This window comes from Zingiber officinale, chromosome 4B (genome assembly GCF_018446385.1).
Source record: "Zingiber officinale cultivar Zhangliang chromosome 4B, Zo_v1.1, whole genome shotgun sequence".
NCBI classification, from domain to species: Eukaryota; Viridiplantae; Streptophyta; class Magnoliopsida; order Zingiberales; family Zingiberaceae; genus Zingiber; species Zingiber officinale.
Window position 1 is genome coordinate 104,631,414 of NC_055993.1, and position 18,964 is coordinate 104,650,377.

At 35.8% G+C, this 18,964-nt stretch overlaps 1 long non-coding RNA gene across 4 annotated transcripts; it reads left to right on the forward strand.

The window, feature by feature from the left end:
- Window positions 1-1,597: 1,597 nt before the first annotated feature.
- On the forward strand, window positions 1,598-17,799 carry LOC121975863. 4 transcript variants are annotated; one of them, XR_006110458.1, is made up of 3 exons: window positions 1,598-2,107; window positions 4,753-14,607; window positions 17,477-17,799. It is a non-coding gene; the product is annotated as an uncharacterized LOC121975863 (long non-coding RNA). The 4 variants fall into 4 exon arrangements; XR_006110459.1 differs by lacking the exon at window positions 17,477-17,799 and having other exon boundaries at window positions 4,753-12,581; window positions 13,806-14,780; XR_006110460.1 differs by lacking the exon at window positions 17,477-17,799 and having other exon boundaries at window positions 4,753-9,715; window positions 9,833-14,780.
- Window positions 17,800-18,964: the final 1,165 nt, after the last annotated feature.

Consider the following 18,964-nt stretch of genomic DNA (forward strand, 5'->3'; position numbering starts at 1 on the left):
TCAAGTAACTCAAGACCTTGACCACATGATCATTTACTCAAAATCTTGAAAACCTATATTTCAGATAAGAATGTTTGACCTTTCGTCAACATCTATTGAGGGACATTTACGGGCATGATTATAAGAGTTATGGTGATACCCTCTTAATAGGTAGACTCTCAGTCAAGAAGATAAGTGACCCTTTGGACTTTAGATTGTCATTTCTTTATTGTGGATATTAGAGTACCTACTATGATGAGAATTGGTCACTGAAAGTTAGATTTGTGAGGACACGACTAGTCTATCTCACTAAAGATACACAGTGGTGAACTTCCCCACTGGATATAATCCCGATAGTGCTACAACATAGACATGCAATGTTGAACCATAGTGGATATCTTGAAATTTGTTAGAAGTGGCTGTTGAAGGTTGGATGTCTTTCCTTTTCTCTACCATTGTGCGGAAAACTATCAGGTTTGATTGACGATGAGGAAAATTTAGGATTGGAAGATATTGTGAGATTAGATGTTGTCATATGTTATTTTCTAATGATCTATTACTGGATATTAAATTTGATGGTCTATTATTTGGTATTTGTTGTGAATAGTGACATGAGAATTATCACGTGTATGATATTTATTGATTTTGATGATTTGTAGTTGATAATCAAATTATAAATGGTTGTCAGTGACTTACGATTGAATGTGTCTTGTGTACAGACGTTATGAGTAATTGGTAATGTCATTTGGGCTTACCAATACTCTAACTGTGTTCATAGGCTAAATAAACCAGGTATTCTTAGGGTATTTGGATTAGTTATTATTGTCTTCGTTGATGATATTGTGATATTCCCATTCCGAGATAGATCACAAATAACATCTTCGTAGAATTCTGGAGATGTTTCGATGAGAACATTTCTGTATGAAGTTCATTAAGTGCACGTGTTGACTAGCTTCTGTACAATTTCAAAAACACATTATCTCTAGTAGAGATATATCATTGGATTCACATAAGATAGAAGCTATTACCAACAAGGAGCGGTCAAACACAATATGGGAAGTTTTTAGCTTCCTTGGATTAGCTGGTTATTACCTGAGACTTGTTGAGGGTTTTCTAGCATAGTTATGCCGTTGATTTGACTATTGATAACATGTATTTTTGTGCATTATTTTGGCTCTTATTACTTAGCATTTTTACTTTCTCACATGCTTAATTTTGTGCTTATATTATATTTTGTGAGTAAGATTTATTTTGAAGTTAAATGTAAATTTCATACAATTATGAAATTTAATCGCATATTTTTATTTTGATTTTGTAGGAAATTCAAGGAGCCATAGACATGAGTTGAGTCAAATCAATTGAATGCAATGCTAGGATTGAGCATGAGCTAATTTGAAGAGCTTAGTTCATTTCATTCCAATTTGGATCAAGAAAAAAGAATCCAATCAACAACAATCCACTTCTAAGCCTTATCCAAAGCACAACTCATTTAATTTGAAACCCAATTTGAACTCTACTCTGAATGAATCGGGTCTAAGATCTAACGGATCTTTTTCTTTACCCAAAACCTTTACCCGAACTGTTAAGAAACTTTCTTCTCCTCACGCGACACGCCCGATCCCTTCTGTGTTCGCGAATCTTCCTCGCGGGCTAGGGTTTGCAACATATCCACACCGTCGGCGCCTCTCTCCTTCCTTCTCTCCGACCGGCGGCCTCTATTCCTTCGCTTTCACTGCCTCCGGCCGGCCAACCACAGTCCACCTCTTCTTCTCGATTCTAATCAGCGACGGTAGCAGCAAGTGGCGGCAACAGCGAGCTTCGGCAGCGATTCCGGTCATCCACCTCACCGGAGGGGTTCTCCGGTGTGTCCTCCACCTTCCCGCATCCTTCAGACCTTTCCTCTCCTTCTGGGGTTCGGACGGACAGGGGACGAAGAGGGTGGCGGCAGTCCATCACCATTTCCAGCGGCCACCACCATTTCCAGCCACTTCCAGCGGAGGGTCTCTGTTGGAAGATCCGTATCATCCCATTGTTGTCGAAGCGTGCAACATTCTGGCAGCGAGCCACTGTCCACCGGTTTTGGGGGTTCCGAAGCCGGGTCTTCGTGTGACGACGAGGATAGTTGTTGGTAATCGGAAGCAGATGTGTGAATTGTGGTTGGATTAGTTTAGTTTTCTTAGTTTAATTCTGTTAATTGTGCCAATTTGCTTTTGTTGATGTTTTGTGGTTGAATGCTTGTATTAACTTGAATTTCATGTTTGAATTGCATGTAGTATGTGTAATTAGTTTCGCGCCTACAATGTGTTCGATGAAATGTTTTAACCAATAGTTAGGTTCAATTTAATACATTTTAGTTTGCTTAATTCTTGCTTTGTCTTGTTCTTTTAATTTAGTTAAGTTCTAGTTTTGATTTAATGTAATTAGGTTATGTTAGATTAAATTTCTTTAATGCTTTAGGTTTCGTTACATGCTAGTTTCGTTACATGCTAGTTTCGTTAAATGCTTACTTTATTTCATGTTGCCTCTTAATTTCTGCAATTATAATTAGGTTAGGTTTAGCTTTATTACTTGCATCGTCTTTCATTATTTAGATTAGATTTCATTTGATGCTTCGTTATTTCGATCTTTAGTTTAATCGTGTTGATGATTAACCCATAGCGTAGAGTGACAATGCATTGTGGATTAATTGTTGGAACCTAGTTAGATTTCATTCCAGCATTAAATTAGTTTCTTACTTGCTTTGCTTTTAATTTGTTAGGTTTAGAATTTAAAATCCAAACCCCCTTTTCCATATTAAAAACCTCAAAAATAGAAATAACATACGATCCTAAGTTTACTATCCTATCGTTACTTTCGTTGGCGGATGACCCGAGTCATTCCTATGCTACATTAGCGTAGGAGGGGTTTGGTACTTCATTATTTGATGCCCAATTCACGACAAAATTGGGTCACAATCAACTATCCAAGAAGGAAATGGAATTTACTAGGACAGAGTTTTGCAAGGTCAATTCTTAGGAGCCTGATAATTGCATCCATCTTAGTTTTACCTTATAGTGTCGACGGATTTGTACTCTACACAGAGGTATCATACTAGGGGTTAGGTGTAGTTTCGATGCAACACAAATGAGTAGTATTATATGTTTCTTGTCAGCTGAAGGATCATGAGAAAAATTATTTGACTCATTATTTGGGATTAACAACCATCATTTTTGTGCTGAAAATATGGAGACATCATTCATACAGGATTCATTATTTTCGTAGGAGATTATGTGTGCTCCTAAGTCACATTCTGTCCAGGAGGATTTACTACAGGAAGCACATCGATCTAGATTTACGATACATTCGGGTGGTACCCGAATGTATAGGAACCTGAAGCGTTCCTAATGGTGTAATGATATGGAGAAAGATAGTGGATCTAGTAGCTCAATGTTTTGTATGTCAACAAGTGGAGGCTGAACATCAGAGACTAGCAGGATTGTTTCGGTAGATACAAATACCTGAATGGAAGTAGGAGCATGTCACGATGGACTTTATTGTGAGGCTACCCAGGACATAGAAAGGATATGATGTCATTTGGATAATCGATGACCGATTAATCAAATCTGCTCATTTTCTACCAATCCGTAGAACAAACCCATTGGATAGCTTAGCAGAGTTATACTGCAGAGAGATTATTAGACTTTATGGTTTACGTCTGAATATTATATCGGATAGAGATCCATGATTTACATCATGATTCTGACAAAATTTACAGCAGACCATGTGTATAGAGCTTTATTTTAGTACAACTTTCCACCCTTGGACAGATATCCCAGGACATAGAAAGGATATGATGTCATTTGGATAATCGATGACCGATTAATCAAATCTGCTCATTTTCTACTAATCCGTAGAACAAACCCATTGGATAGCTTAGCAGAGTTATACTGCAGAGAGATTATTAGACTTTATGGTTTACGTCTGAATATTATATCGGATAGAGATCCATGATTTACATCATGATTCTGACAAAATTTACAGCAGACCATGTGTATAGAGCTTTATTTTAGTACAACTTTCCACCCTTGGACAGATAGACAATTGCATTATACAGACGTTAAAGGATCTGCTGATAGCGTATGTTATGGATTACGAAGATAGTTGATTTAACTATAGTTGACTAGGCATCAATGTAGGAGTACCAGAAGCATGATGAACTCATAGGCCACAGAGCCATCAGTATCTACTTGGAAGTAGATCATCATGTAATTTTATAAGGGAACCTTAATCCCTCACAATTAGGGATTTGTTCATGATACTAGGATGGACTAGTATGTGAGTGTGCTACTCAATGGTTACGCTTAGATGAGGATTTCTGAGTTGAGCAGTAAATTTAGGGTCCAAATTTTTATTAGTGGTGGAGAATGTAAGATACAATGAATTAAATAATAAGTATTATTGGAGAAATAACCTCATAAAATTTTCTAAGAATTTTTAGAAAGTTTTAAGAATTTAAACAGAGATGATATGACATGTTTAAGGTGATGAATCTATAATTGGATTAATTAACCTATAGTTATAAAGTTTAAACCTAGTATATATAACCACCCGAATATATGATAACCATGATTTTACTATATTATTTTGATTCATATATGCATGGTTTGATGTTATGTTCATAGATAAAACCTATATTTGCATCACATTTCATGCATTGTCTTTATTCTTGGATTTAATTGCAAATTATCTTATTTTTGTGTTATTTGATGCTAATATTTGATTCTTATTTTGTAGGCATCAAGGGATCTTGCATTTGGATCTATTCGAACCGAATTTGTGCTCGAATTGGAGTTTAAACGAGAAGATCAAGCTGTGGAGCATTATGGACCATTCATCAAAGATTGGACAGATCTGAACCATCCATTGAAGATCTGGTCCATCCGACCTAAGGGAGAGTATATCTAGATCCTTGATCAAGATCAATACATTCGGATCGGATTTTAGGCGATCTTTCACCGTTGATTGAGCTCCGAAGCATCACAGCCGTCCATTCAGATCTCAGATCTGATTTAAACGGAGAAGCTACAGTAGCTTCCTCGTCGATCTCCTCCACACTGTGCTTCGCGTCCCGTGGTGCATCTTGGCGATTTCCGACCCCGATTTCCATCTCTGATCATCTTCTCAGGCGACGTCTTTAGTGGAGAGCTTCAAGGCAACTGAATCCAAATCATCTGGAGCCATCGGCGGGCATTCCCTCCGGCGTAATTATGCTTTCGACGATCCTCTGTTCTCCTCAAATTTGGCGGCGTTCTTCCAATCTGTGGTGTCCCTTTCCATCAGCAACACTCGGCGGCGTTCCTTTGATGTTCCTGAGCTTCATCCGACGATCATTTATCATCCGTAGCTTCCATTTCAGATTCAGAGGTGAAGGTTTGCAGATTTCTAGATTTTCAGCCATATCATATGTTTTGAGTTGTTTCCAGCTTGCCGGAGGCGTTCCGCCGGTGTTGCTGAGCAATCTTGGAACTGAGACGCAGTTGAGATTTTTACTGATGACCGGAGTTGGGCGTTCTCGTCTCCGACCTCTTGTGTGACGACAAGAGTGTGAAGTTTGTTTAGATTGATTGTGAGATTGGAACGGTTATCATTTTATTTCATTTTATTACTGTTTTAGAAGTTAGAACAGATTTCTTTGATGTTTGTTATGTTTTTAGCAAGTAATATAGCATTTCATTACCTTGTTGAAGCTTAATTGGTGTTTAAGTTTTATTTGAGCATGGTTAATTGTTAAGTGATTAAGTTAGGGTTTAAATTTTGCTTTAGATCAGATTTAATTGTGCCTTGTTATTTCTTTCTTAGTTTAAGTGTGTTAATGATTTAATCACAACGTAGGGTGACAATACGTTAGGGTTTGATTATTGGCCACATAGGTAGATTTCATTTATGTACTAGATAAGTTTCTTATTTGCTTTCTTTTCAATTATTAGATTTAGATTCAGAATTCAAACCCCAATTTCATATTAAAAACCCCAAAAATAGGAACAACATACGATCCTAAGATTACCATTCTACTGTTAGTTCCTCGAGAGATTCAATCCTGGGCTCGTTATTACAACATCATTGTGTAGTTAAGGGGTTCATGAATATACATTGTTAATTTGATTTGCGGGTGTGACAGACTCGCTCATCAAATTTTGGCGCTGTTGCCGGGGAAATATACAGTGTTTGGTGATCTTAGGATTGTTTTACTATTTTGATTGGTGCCTAGACACTTATTTGTTTGATATATCCATGTGTTCGGTATTTTGATCTTTCTGTGTCTGGTGATTTTGTTTGTTTCATTGTTTCAGGTGAGACCAGGATATGTATACAGTAACCGTGGATCCATTTGAGGCTTTGTTGATGGAGAGAGCTGAACTTGACGATAATGATAACATGAGGAAGGCGCTCATTTCCATTAGGTCTATTCCACTTCCGCGTTAGCTCCTATTACTGAACCGTATTCACCCACCAGAAATTCAGGGGAGTTTGATTCATTCCACCTTTTATTGGTCATTGTAGATATCATTCCTTTACTTTGATGCATGAATAATATCTTGGTTTACTTTGGCAATCTTGTTGGTTTTTGAGCAATTTTGTTGGGTTTGTAAATAGTTTTTTTGGTTTTCGAAAATAAAATGTACCCCTTACATTTCTTTATATCATTTTAGAGATTTTTGAAAACTAGTTAAATTTAATTGTTAAGTTTTGGAATTCATTGTCATGATTGGATTCTTTGATTACATGAGGTTGTTACTCAGTGATGGATTCTTGATTGATTAATTGAGATGATAATTTGAATACCTAGTGAGGATTAAGCTTAATTTGTGTTATGCGCTTGTGTGATTGTTATTTCTAGAACTTGTTTTGATTCTTTTAAAACAACAATACCATACATTGAATCATTCTTATGAAGGTTAATCTAATTCTCTAATCTTCCACACAATTTCTTGCTTGTTTTTCTTTTGAATCATCATATCATTTTATCTTTTCTCATTTCTTAATCTCTTGGATATGGATACTTTGTTTGTTATATGATGAATTATTTGATCAAGATGGATAAAGTTGAAGTGTGGGGGGATAGTGGAATATGTTCAGAGCTTAACATGTTTTTATTGGATGAAATCTATTTTAAGCTATGAAATTACTGTTTTGTACCAAGTATTTTCACAATTTTTGGTGGATTGTTTCTAGTCAAGTCAAGATCAAGTGATTATGCCTGAGACCTTGCTAATGGAAGTGTTACAGCAGTTCATGTTTTAAAGCTGCAAACAAGTAATGAGTTCATAATAAGTTCCATATGCAGAAGTTCCTGATGCTTGAATGAAAATCTAGGCTAAAGTCTTGATGATTTAATCTGAAATTTCCTTGAATTCCAAATTCTGAAACTGATGTTGAAAGAGAATCAGAATTAAGAAGTAATACTCGTTTGATATTTGAATTCATGGATTGCAGAGTTTACTACTGCTAAGAGGTTTCTTAGTTAATGTTGAGAGTATCACTGAGGATGTGAAAGGAGTACCAAGTATAGAACTTATATCTGAATGGAGTTGGAAATTTTGATTTCTGGAAAAGGAAAAAAAAACTGTACTAACACAAAAGAGCAGAACTTATTTTCATGCTAATTGCTGGTGATGTTTCTGTTCAGTATTGTTTTGAAAGGAGTAAGCTTCCAGAAAGTTGTAACAAGCTGCAAGTGAGATGGTTCCATTGAATTTAGGAGTTGAATCAGCAGAAAACAGAGTTGAGCCGAAGCTACTTTAAATTCTCAATTATGAAGACTAAGCCTTAATTCTGTAATGCAGGGCTGATTACTGAAATTGAAATGCAGAAGTTGGTCAAATCTTAACAACTCCTGCATGTGAGTAACAAGAAGTCATCTCTAAACAGCATGCAAGAAGTAAGAAAAAATCACTGAGTTTTATTTCAATGGAAGAACTGGGTTGAGCAAGAGTGAAATTAGCTCAACTGTTCTTGGGGAATACAATCTAGTTAAAGTAGTGCTATATTCATACTAGAGCTGAGTTCATGGGAGAAGAATTCAGCAATTGAAGATTAAAGGTTTCATTATGGTGACAGAATTTAATAGCAGATTTAGTTTTCATATCTGATTTTTTAGTGTTGTTGTGCAACCATGGATGTTACAAAAGCTTCATTGCCACAAGCAGTAGTTAGGCCATCTTATTAAGCCAGATCTTGATCAGTTAACGAATTTGCATAGAAGATTAAATGTGGACTGTTGTGTGCCAATATGATCTGCATATTTCTGTGAATGTAGTTTCTGATCAGTACAGTCCTGTATTTGTATTCTAAGTAATTGGGTACTAAATGATGTTAATGCCTGGGATTGAATTGTCCAAAGTTACAGCTAGGTGCTATGCCAGTTCTCGAATACTGATTTCAAATCTGAAGTACTTACCAAGTGGAATTCACCTATTCATTGACAGATGTTAAAATGTTCAACTTTGAGTTATTGCTGATAGCTTAACTCTTCATGATTCAGACCTGAAATTTCCATAAATCTGAAATTATGAAACTGAAGTTGAAATATGAAAAAGAATTTGGGAAATCTGCCCAATTCAGTTTAGGAAACCAATGCTGGTTAATTCCTTGCCTGCCCAATTTAGTGATGAAATTTAGAAATGCAAAGCTGAATCTGTTTAGAGATCAAAGCTGTTCAGATTCAAATAAAAGGAATGGAAATCAAGCTATTATCGATTAAATGTTAATTGTGATTCCCTAAAAAAATTATGAAGTTCTACAAGAATGAGAAGTCATGGAATGGATTTTTGAATTCTGTACCAAGAAGAGTTTGGAGCTACATTGTGTTACAAATTTTATTTCTTCTTCAGTCATTCAAAGATGAGTTCAATCTTTACAGTAACTCAAAGTTCCTGAAATAGACGGCATTCAAAAATTCAATTCTAGAGATGCTGGATTTTTGTTCAGCAGAATATACAAGTCATTTTGGTTGAAAATCTGGACAGCATATAGTGTAATTTAGTTCTTACAAGTTCGATGAATCTGAATTGCAATGGTGAACTTATTAACTTCATGTGGTGATATGTCAAGTAGAGGAAATTCATGCCAAGTTGCTGATTTTTGTGCCAAGTGTTGACACTGTTTTTGAGTTACTGTGGTTTTGAATATGGGGATTTTTGTACAGGAAATTCAGAGTGTAACCCCACTCAAACCATTGGAGAACATGTGTAGAAGGGAAGATACATATGTTGTGAGTTCATGGAGGTTTCCACTTGATTGATGCCCAATTCATTGATCCCTGAATTGAAGCTAGTATTATTCTGAATTATGATGCTATTGAGGTAAAGGAAATGCTAATCTGATAGCTTGGCAAATTGAGGATGCTTGGACATGAGCTAGTGTTGTTGCTGGATCAGAGAATGGAATGCAAGTGATAACAACTAATATGAATTTTGGACAGAAAAGAAACTATGCTTACAGATTTGGCCAAGATAGATTGAGTGCCAAATGTTCATGTTCTTTCTAATCAGCAACAATATGAATTTTAACTTCTACCAATTCAGTGACAAATGCAACTTTCTTTCAAGTTGAGTCCTGGATGATTCGAGCTGGAATTGCATCAACTTTTGAATCCTGAAACTTAAGTCTAAGAGTCTGTGAAATTGAAAAAAAAATGATGAAATTGATTAGAGCAATTTGAGTTCAAATTCTGAGCTAAATTACATTGAATTCCAGAGTATGAAACTTTCTAATCTCTAAAATGAAATATGGAATCCGGAATTCAGAATTCAATTTCTAGATTTCTTCTTGGTTCTTGTATTTCTGCACTTGAATTATAATCTCTGAAATGCAGTTTGTCACTCCAACTTTTGGGGAATCAGAATACTCATCTTCAATGGGTCCTATACAAGTTCAAGGGATGATACAAGAAGTCAAGATAGCTGTCACAAAAGTGCAGGAATTGATAATTTCACTTATGAGGCTGGGTTTCATTGAGCTTGAGCTTGAGTCTGAATTTGGTTTTGGAATATGGATTTAAACTGATTTGAGAAGAGAATTAAATTTCTGAAGTCGGAAGAGATATGCCTAAGGAACAGAAGATAAAACCTTGAACCGTTTGGCATCCTTAATTCTTTGAGCTAGAGACTGAATTTGACGTTGCAGATTGGATTGGAACTACTCTCATAGTCCCTCATTCTTATGCAGGATCAAAGCCAAATCTGCTTAAACTTAATTCAAGAATTTATATCTGCTTTGCTGAAAAAGTTTGCAACCCTATTGGAATTCTATATTTCAGGAAGTAGCAGTGTGAACTGAAGAGGATGAATACTGATCATTTTGATCAGTATGTTGAAGAAAATATCTGAGTAACATGTACAAGGATCAGCTGGATTACTGCAGAATGTAGTTTAATTTTGTATCCATTGAATGCTTGGTATTCCTGCAACTTCCTTAAACTAAATGTCTGAAATTGGACTTCCTGAAATCAGAAAATTAGAAGTCAGAAATCAGTATTAATCTGAATTAAACCTTTGAATCCGGGCATCAGTTTATAAAGTTTGTCTGGTTACTGAATTTGCAGCTAGTGGGAGTTAAAATTCGAGCTGAATTTTTTTGCCATTGTAAGAAAATGTGGTTAAGTTTTGCTGTAGATCAAATGCAAAAGAGGAAAAAACTTTATAAAGGCTGGAAGGCAAGCAGAATCCAGAATTACAGTTGTGACAGAAATAAAATGGAAACTGAATGCTCTACATAAATGAAATGTAGAAGCTGGAATCTCTACAAAACAAGAATGAAGTTTTTAATTTTGTAGGTGTTGTGCCAATCTGCAATTTGATCTTTTTGAGCTGAAACAAATTGAACTCAAGCTCTTATTTATTGAGTGCTAAATGAGATGATGTCTTACAGAAATTAAATGTTACAGCTTGATCAAAAATTAGTAAGAACAGATTTCAGAAACAGAAATTTCAGATTCTGTTTGGTTTTCAAACCTGAGATGGAATCTTAGTGATCAGTAATCCTTTAACTACAGAAATTCTACAATAATGAGAAGCATATAAGGGCCTTATTCTCTAAATTTTGGGAGAATACCAAGTTGGGACAAAGGATCACTAACACACAGTGCTAAAAAAGAAGAAGTGTAGCTGCTATAGGAATCAATTGGAGCCAAGTGTTCATACAGCAGAACTGAATTCTAATTTTTATCATCTCAATGCTAAATGAAACTCTCTTCTAAAGTTGAATCCTCGATGAGTTAAACTAGATTGCTCTTAAGTTAAAATTCTGAAACTGAAGATTGAAGTGGCAAGGTTTAAGAATCAGTTTAATGTCTGAAATTTTCAGTATTGTTTATAAACCTGTTTCCTGGAGTTCTAAATTACAGAAACTTCATAAGCAGAGTATGGAATTGATTTCCAAATGGCTGAAACTATTTTATTGATTTTAAAACTTTGAGATCGAAAGTCCTAAATCTGAAACCTGCTGCTGTTGTAAGTTGATTTTCTGGATTCTGAATCAGTGTATTAAAATTCTTACCAGCAGTTTTTGAAATTAGTGAGACAGTCGAGTGAAGCCCTGGAATTTTCAGAAACGGAAGCAAAAACAGTGAGAAATGCAGCTGTTGGTTATCTGATCATTATGGATTAAGATTCAAAATTTAGTTGATGAGTACCATTCCACTCATGAAGTAGTTCAGAAGGTAATATGAATTCTGAGAATTTGAAGTTGGAAGCTGTAATTGGGAGTTAGGTTCAGAAATACAGTAGGCAGCACAGGAATTCAGTTTTAGGTGTTGTATCAAATGTGTATCAATTTTTATCACCATCTTTCAAAATAGTGAGGTAGAACAATTAAACTCTTGCATTATCTGTGACAAATGGTTTTCATCTCTTTCTATGACTCCTCAAAATGGATGGAATTAATAGAGGATTTCTGAAACTCTCAAGCTGCTGAAATGCAGAAACAGTGATGTGTTAGAGCTACTGGTAACTTGATCGAGAATAAAAATTTGAACTATAATTGGGGAGTACCTTTCTATTCATGAAGCACTTCAAGATGATATCATAAACTTAAGTGCAGCTGCAAATGAGAATGGATCAAGGTATCAGCAGCAACAAGCTTGTTCTGTGATGATCAGGAATAATATCAAATCTGCAGATTTGAAACTGTTGTATTAACTTGGAGTGATATTATTGAGTTTTATTGCTCGAGATGATCAAGGTTTAAGTGTGGGGGGAGGATGGAATATGCTTTGAGTTTAGGTTGTTTTTATGGGATTGATTTCATTGTTTGACATTTGGTAAGCTGGTGAATTCTGAATTAATTGTATTGTGTCATTGGAACTTTTGGTACTGGATGGAAATTCAGCAAGTCTGATGAATGCTCAAGAAGGTAGTGGTAGCAAGTTTGATGAATGCTTAAGAATGCATGAGTTGAGTTTTCAAGTTACAAGCTGAATTTGTTCAGGAAATTTTTCACTTTGAAGTTGGATCCGAATTTTGGAAGAATATTGAAGGCTATTCAGTTTGGATAACTGCATTAATTTGATGCTCAACGAGATAATACAGAGAAAGTTAAGATCAAGGCTTAGATCAGAGAAAAAGGTGGAACAGAATTGAAATCTTTTCACTTGACAGATTTTGTGCCAAGTTGTTAAATTATGTTTTGGATCTAATATGAACTGAATTTAAGCTGCTAATTACTGGGTACTAACTGAGAAAGGTCATAGAGCTTAAATTTCAAAGATTGAACTGAAATTTTTGGGGAATAGCAAAAAATTGGGGATGAAGTTTGAAACTTAGATGAAGAAGTGCATGAGGCTGAAATCTGTTTAATATGTAGGAGTTGTAGTAACTTGATCAAATTGTTTCTAATCTGAAATAAATTGAGAACAAGTTTCAGCCAATGGAGTGCAAAACGAAACTTCTACACATACCCAACTTTTCAAGATTCAAACCAAGACACTTTGTCATTCAAAATTCAAAAACAACAAATGCAAAATCAGCTCACTTCTTTGAAATTATGGAATTTATTATACTGTTATGAATTGAAAAGAAGCTGAATTTGGGAAATAATTGTTGAGCATTGGAGAGTAAGTCAGAAAGAAGGGAAGATAGTTGAGCATGGTCAAGAAGTTCATCTATATAACATTCTTTAGTGTCCATGTCTTCCACTATACCTTTGAATTGTATTGTCCTTATTTCTTTTCTTGCACACAAACTCTCATTTGATTTGATTCATGCTTTCTTTGCCATCATTATAAACCTTCATAATTGTGTATTCTAATGTTTTGGATAATGGTGAAGAGTAGAAGATAAACAAGCCTATGGTAGTGCATGAAATATAAGTAGCTTGAGTGATCTCCACTATTCGTTACATTTGTGATTAGGATGAGAACCACAAAACTTACCTTGTGAGATTTAGCTGTGAAATCATTCTCAGTGCAATCAGTTTGGATTGAAGCCATTATGTAGTTAACCAAGGTAAGAATTGAGTCCATGAAGGCTTGAATTGTTGAAACTTGACAATTCTAGGTAACTTGTTTTAATTACTTTCTAAACATGATTGAGATTTGTTAGGGGTACCTTCTTTAGTTGTTTTCTTAGTTTTATTTACTTGCACGGGGTGTTCAAGATTAAATGTGGAGGATTTGATAATCATGATTTTACTATATTATTTTGATTCATACATGCATGGTTTGATGTTATATTCATAGATAAAATCTATATTTGCATCACATTTCATGCATTGTCTTTATTCTTGGATTTAATTGTAAATTATCTTATTTTTGTGTTATTTGATGTTAATATTTGATTCTTATTTTGTAGGCATCAAGGGATCTTGGATTTGGATCTATTCGAACCGAATTTGTGTTCAAATTGGAGTTTAAATGAAAAGATCAAGCTGCGGAGTATTATGGATCGTTCATCAAAGCTTGGACAGATCTAAACCATCCATTGAAGATCTGGTCCATCCGACCTAAGGGAGAGTAGATCCAGACCCTTGATCAAGATCAATACATTCAGATCGGATTTAAGACAATCTTTCACCGTTGATTGAGCTCCGAAGCATCACAGCCGTCCATTCAAATCTCAGATCTGATTTAAATCGAGAAGCTACAGTAGCTTCCTCGTCAATCTCCTCCACACTGTGCTTCGCGTCCCGCAGTGCATCTCGGCGATTTCCGACCCCGATTTCCATCTCCGATCATCTTCTCAGGCGACGTCTTCAGTGGAGAGCCTCAAGACAACTGAATCCCGATCATCTGGAGCCATCGGCGGGCGTTCCCTCCGGCGTAATTATGCTTTCGACGATCCTCTGTTCTCCTCAGATTTGGCGGCGTTCTTCCAATCTGTGGTTTCCCTTTCCATCAGCAACACTCGGCGGCGTTCCTTTGATGTTCCTGAGCTTCATCCGACGATCATTTATCATCCGTAGCTTCCATTTCAGATTCAGAGGTGAAGGTTTGCAGATTTCTAGATTTTCAGCCATATCATATGTTTTGAGTTGTTTCTAGCTTGCCGAAGGCGTTCCGCCGGTGTTGCTGAGCAATCCTGGAACTGAGATGCAGCTGAGATTCTCACTGATGACCAGAGTTGGGCGTTCTCGTCTCCGGCCTCTTGTGTGACGGTAAGAGTGTGAAGTTTGTTTAGATTGATTGTGAGATTGGAATGATTATCATTTTATTTCATTTTATTACTATTTTAGAAGTTAGAATAGATTTCTTTGATGTTTGTTATGCTTTTAGCAAGTAATTTATCATTTTATTATCTTGTTGAAGCTTAATTGGTGTTTAAGTTTCACTTGAGCATGGTTAATTGTTAAGTGATTAAGTTAGGGTTTAAATTTTACTTTAGATCAGATTTAATTGTACCTTGTTATTTTATTCTTAGTTTAAGTGTGTTAATGATTTAATCACAACGTAGGGTGACAATACGTTATGATTTGATTGTTGGCACATAGGTAGATTTCATTTATGTACTAGATAAGTTTCTTATTTGCTTTCTTTTCAATTGTTAGATTTAGATTCAGAATTCAAACCTCCAATTCCATATTAAAAACTCCAAAAAATAGGAATAACATACAATCCTAAGATTACCATTCTACTTTTAGTTCTTCGAGAGATTTGATCCTGAACTCGTTATTACAATATCATTGTGTAGTTAAGGGGTTTATGGATATACATTGTTAATTTGATTTGCGAGTGTGACAGACTCGCTCATTAATATACTTCTCTCCTAATACTCTCATCGCCGACTCTCTTCCTAACTCGAACTCATCGTCGCCTCAATCCACCTTCGTCGGCTCCCGAGAGCCACCTGAGCACCACCCATGTGTCACCATCTCCTCCTCTCCACCCAATCTACTATTGTCCGTTGACCGTCGACGCTGTCCTCTGCTCATCGCAGCGACATCGTCTCACAGAGTCGTTCGCTCAAGACTGTCCAGCCATTGTCCTTCCCGAATCGCTTCCTCTATGCAGGTGGGTCTTCGACAAAGAGGGGAACCCGATTGCCACTAACGTCGCCCTGTTGTCAAGTGCTGTTGTTGCTAGAGGGAGGGGGATCGATGCACGGAGGATCAGAGCTACTCTCCCTCTGGTTTGAGGATCGAATCGGAGTCGCGGTTGAAGGATCATCGACTGCAGAACCTTAGCAACCTGTTCACTACCACACCATTTCCCTTCACCGGATTTGAATCACAGCCACCAGGCTCTTTTCTCCGTCCACCAGAGGTTACGATGAGCATCTCTATATCTGTTCCTCTTCCCGTCTAATCGCTAGTCACGGTACTCATCCGATTTGCATATGGGTTGCAAATCTAATCTATAACACTACCACCCTATTGAATTCTAGCCAACAAGTGTTGATTTGGGGCATCATATTTATTGGACAATAGTCGAATTTCTGTCTTGAAGGTGTTTGATCTGTCGGGCAGCAACTTCATAATCCTCCAACCACAAATTCTAATAGCCATTGCTCCGGTCACGAGTCAACAAAAGAACGTACGGATTTAGGTGAGTTTTGGGCTATTTTATGCGTAGATTTAAATCTAATTGGATGGTGAAATGGTTAAAACTGTTTAATCTATTGCATAATGGATTTAATTAGTTGATATGAGTATTTAAGCTTGAAATTAATTAATCTAAAGGATTATTGTATTAATTGAGGATTAATGGATACGTAATTGAATTATATAGTTGGATTGTGAAATGTTGAGATTTAAATTCAAGTTAGTGATGGAATGTCTATATTTACCTAATCTATTGTAGTTGAGGAATGATTGAGGCTTGATTAATAATCTAATTTAATTTAATCTCTTGGAGGAATTAAACTAGTGTTGGATTAGATCCGATCTGATCGATAAGGGAAAATTAATAAAGGTTAATTAAGGAGTTGGGGTTAGCTATTTATTTTGGATTGTGGTTAACTATTTGTGACACATGTAAATAGCTAAAGTATACATTTGATGCAAGACTCTGATTTATGGTGAGCAACATGATGTGGATTTTAGTTTGATAGATCGATAAATAAAGACGAGTACTTCTTACCTTGCTTCTTTAGTTCTTTGACCTTAGTACATGAACTAGATATTCGGATAGTTGCTGTAATTTATCTTGATTTCATTCATATTTTTCCTGAGCTTAATACTTACCTGCTTAATCTTTGAGATGTCGGATCCATATCTATATAGTCTCTCGTAGTCATGCATGACATTTAACAGATACTAGATACCATATTTATTTGTATTGATTGTTATTTATTCATGTATCTTATTGAGCATGTTGGTTTTATTATAGCATAGCCGATTGCTATTTATATATGTGATGACTATTCATTTTTTACTCATCATATCATTGTGGGTATACCGACGACTATGTCTCCCTTGTGGTTGAGTGAGTCATTGGTTAGCGCCGCACAGTAATGATAGCTGGAGTTGCGAGCAGCAGGGACTCCATTACTATGTACCTAGTCAGCTGCTATGCAAACTATCCACTCGGTCACTTGAGAGTAGTGACACCTGGAGTGTTATACAGTTGTCATTATCTTAGCCTCTCGACCATACAGGGATCATGGTGTAGAAAGGTGGACGGGAGTGACCATGTTGTGCATATGCATATGATATTATGCTTTCTTATGATGTTTTATTGTATCCATATGATTGTGATATGTTTTCATATGATTAAGATATATACTTGTTGCATGTGCTTTGACACTGGCTTACTTATTGGTAATATGTATATACCTCACATGTTATCCTTGTAGTTTTCAGCCGTACTATTTCAGATTTTCACTATACCTAATTTTCTATTACTTGCTTAATATATGAGTTCAGGTATGGACATTTATTATTATATCACTATAGTCCATGTTATTCTTCCCTATGAGATTGTATACCGTTAAATCTTTAGATATATATTATGTTCATAAACTATCCGTCTACTACCCACCGAGTCACCCGTACTCACCACCGCTTGAACTGATTTTTCTTTCGCTAGGGAGCATGTAAAGGATTTATGGAGTCTCTTGGAGATCCTGTCCGCCAATCTCATATCACCTCGAACGACTTCTTCATTATTGGTTTTGTACTCGTACTCGTAATATGAATCTTCTGTGTAGATTTTTGGACTTGTGGCGTCCTTTTATTTGGTTATGTACTTATCGTGTCAAGCCGGGTCGACTCATAGTCAGTTGTGTTATTTTTATGTTTTGCTTATGTCTTGTCCAGTTGTGTGGGTTATATATTTTTTTGCATGGTTGTGTTTTGATTCCAACCGTGTGGCTGTAGATATTATTCTTGTATAGTCAAGTGACTTATGTATCTAGGTTTCAATTATCATTGTTATAAGGAAGGTGTTGTCTGATTTTTATCGGATAAACATACCCTCGGGGCGTAATAGATATAATGAGTCTAACCATAACCAACATTTGGCCCTCTCATAACTAACCAAAATACATGGTTATTGGCGGCATTGGCCTAGGCTAAAAATCTATATCAACTAATAAATCTCTCAGCCACTCGACTTTTTTACAAGCCGAGACTAATGCCACAAACTCATATTCTATTGTGGAATGAGTTATTAGTGTTTGTTTCTTTAAGGCCTAAAAAATAGCTCCACCACCAAGTAAAAAGACAAAACCACTGGTAGGTTTTTGATCACTTATGCTAGTGCTCCAACTAGCATCCAAAAATTCCTCTAGAATACAAGGAAAATTATTATAGAAAAGGTTTAAATCTCTTGTCCGTTTGAGATAACCAAGCACTCTAGTCATTTCTTTCGAATGTTCTTTACTTGGATTCTTTATATATCTAGATAGTCTACACACCGCAAAAGATATATCAAGTCTTGTACAACTCATAACATACATGAAACTTTCAATGACACTAACATACTCAAGGTGTGCTACTGAATTACCATCATTATCACAAACTAGGTTTGGATCAAAAGGTGTAGTTGCTTATTTCACATTCAAATATTGATATTTCTTTAAAATCTTATCAACATAGTGCAAAACACCCACTATCCCTTAACTTTTATTCCTAAGCATCAAGTTCACCAAGATCTTTCATTTTAAAGTTAGAAGATAGATACTCTTTAGTTTCAATTATGCCCTTTGTAGCGTTGCTTACAATTAACATATCATCAACATAGAGACAAATTACAATCCTACTTTTACTAGTGAATTTAGAGTAAATTCACTTGTCTGCATTATTATATCTAAAACTATTGAAAAGTATAATACTCTCACTTTTCATATCATTGTTTTGGGGTTTGCTTTAGACCATACAGAGACTTTACTAGTTTACACACTTTAGTCATGTTTCTGAGAAGCACAAAGCCTTCCGGTTGATCCATATACACCTCTTCATCAAAATCACTATTTAGAAATGTTATTTTTAACATCCATTTGGTGAACATGAAGTTTCAAGATGGAAGGTAAAGCTAAAATTACTCTTATTGAGGTTATTCTAACTACAGGTGCAT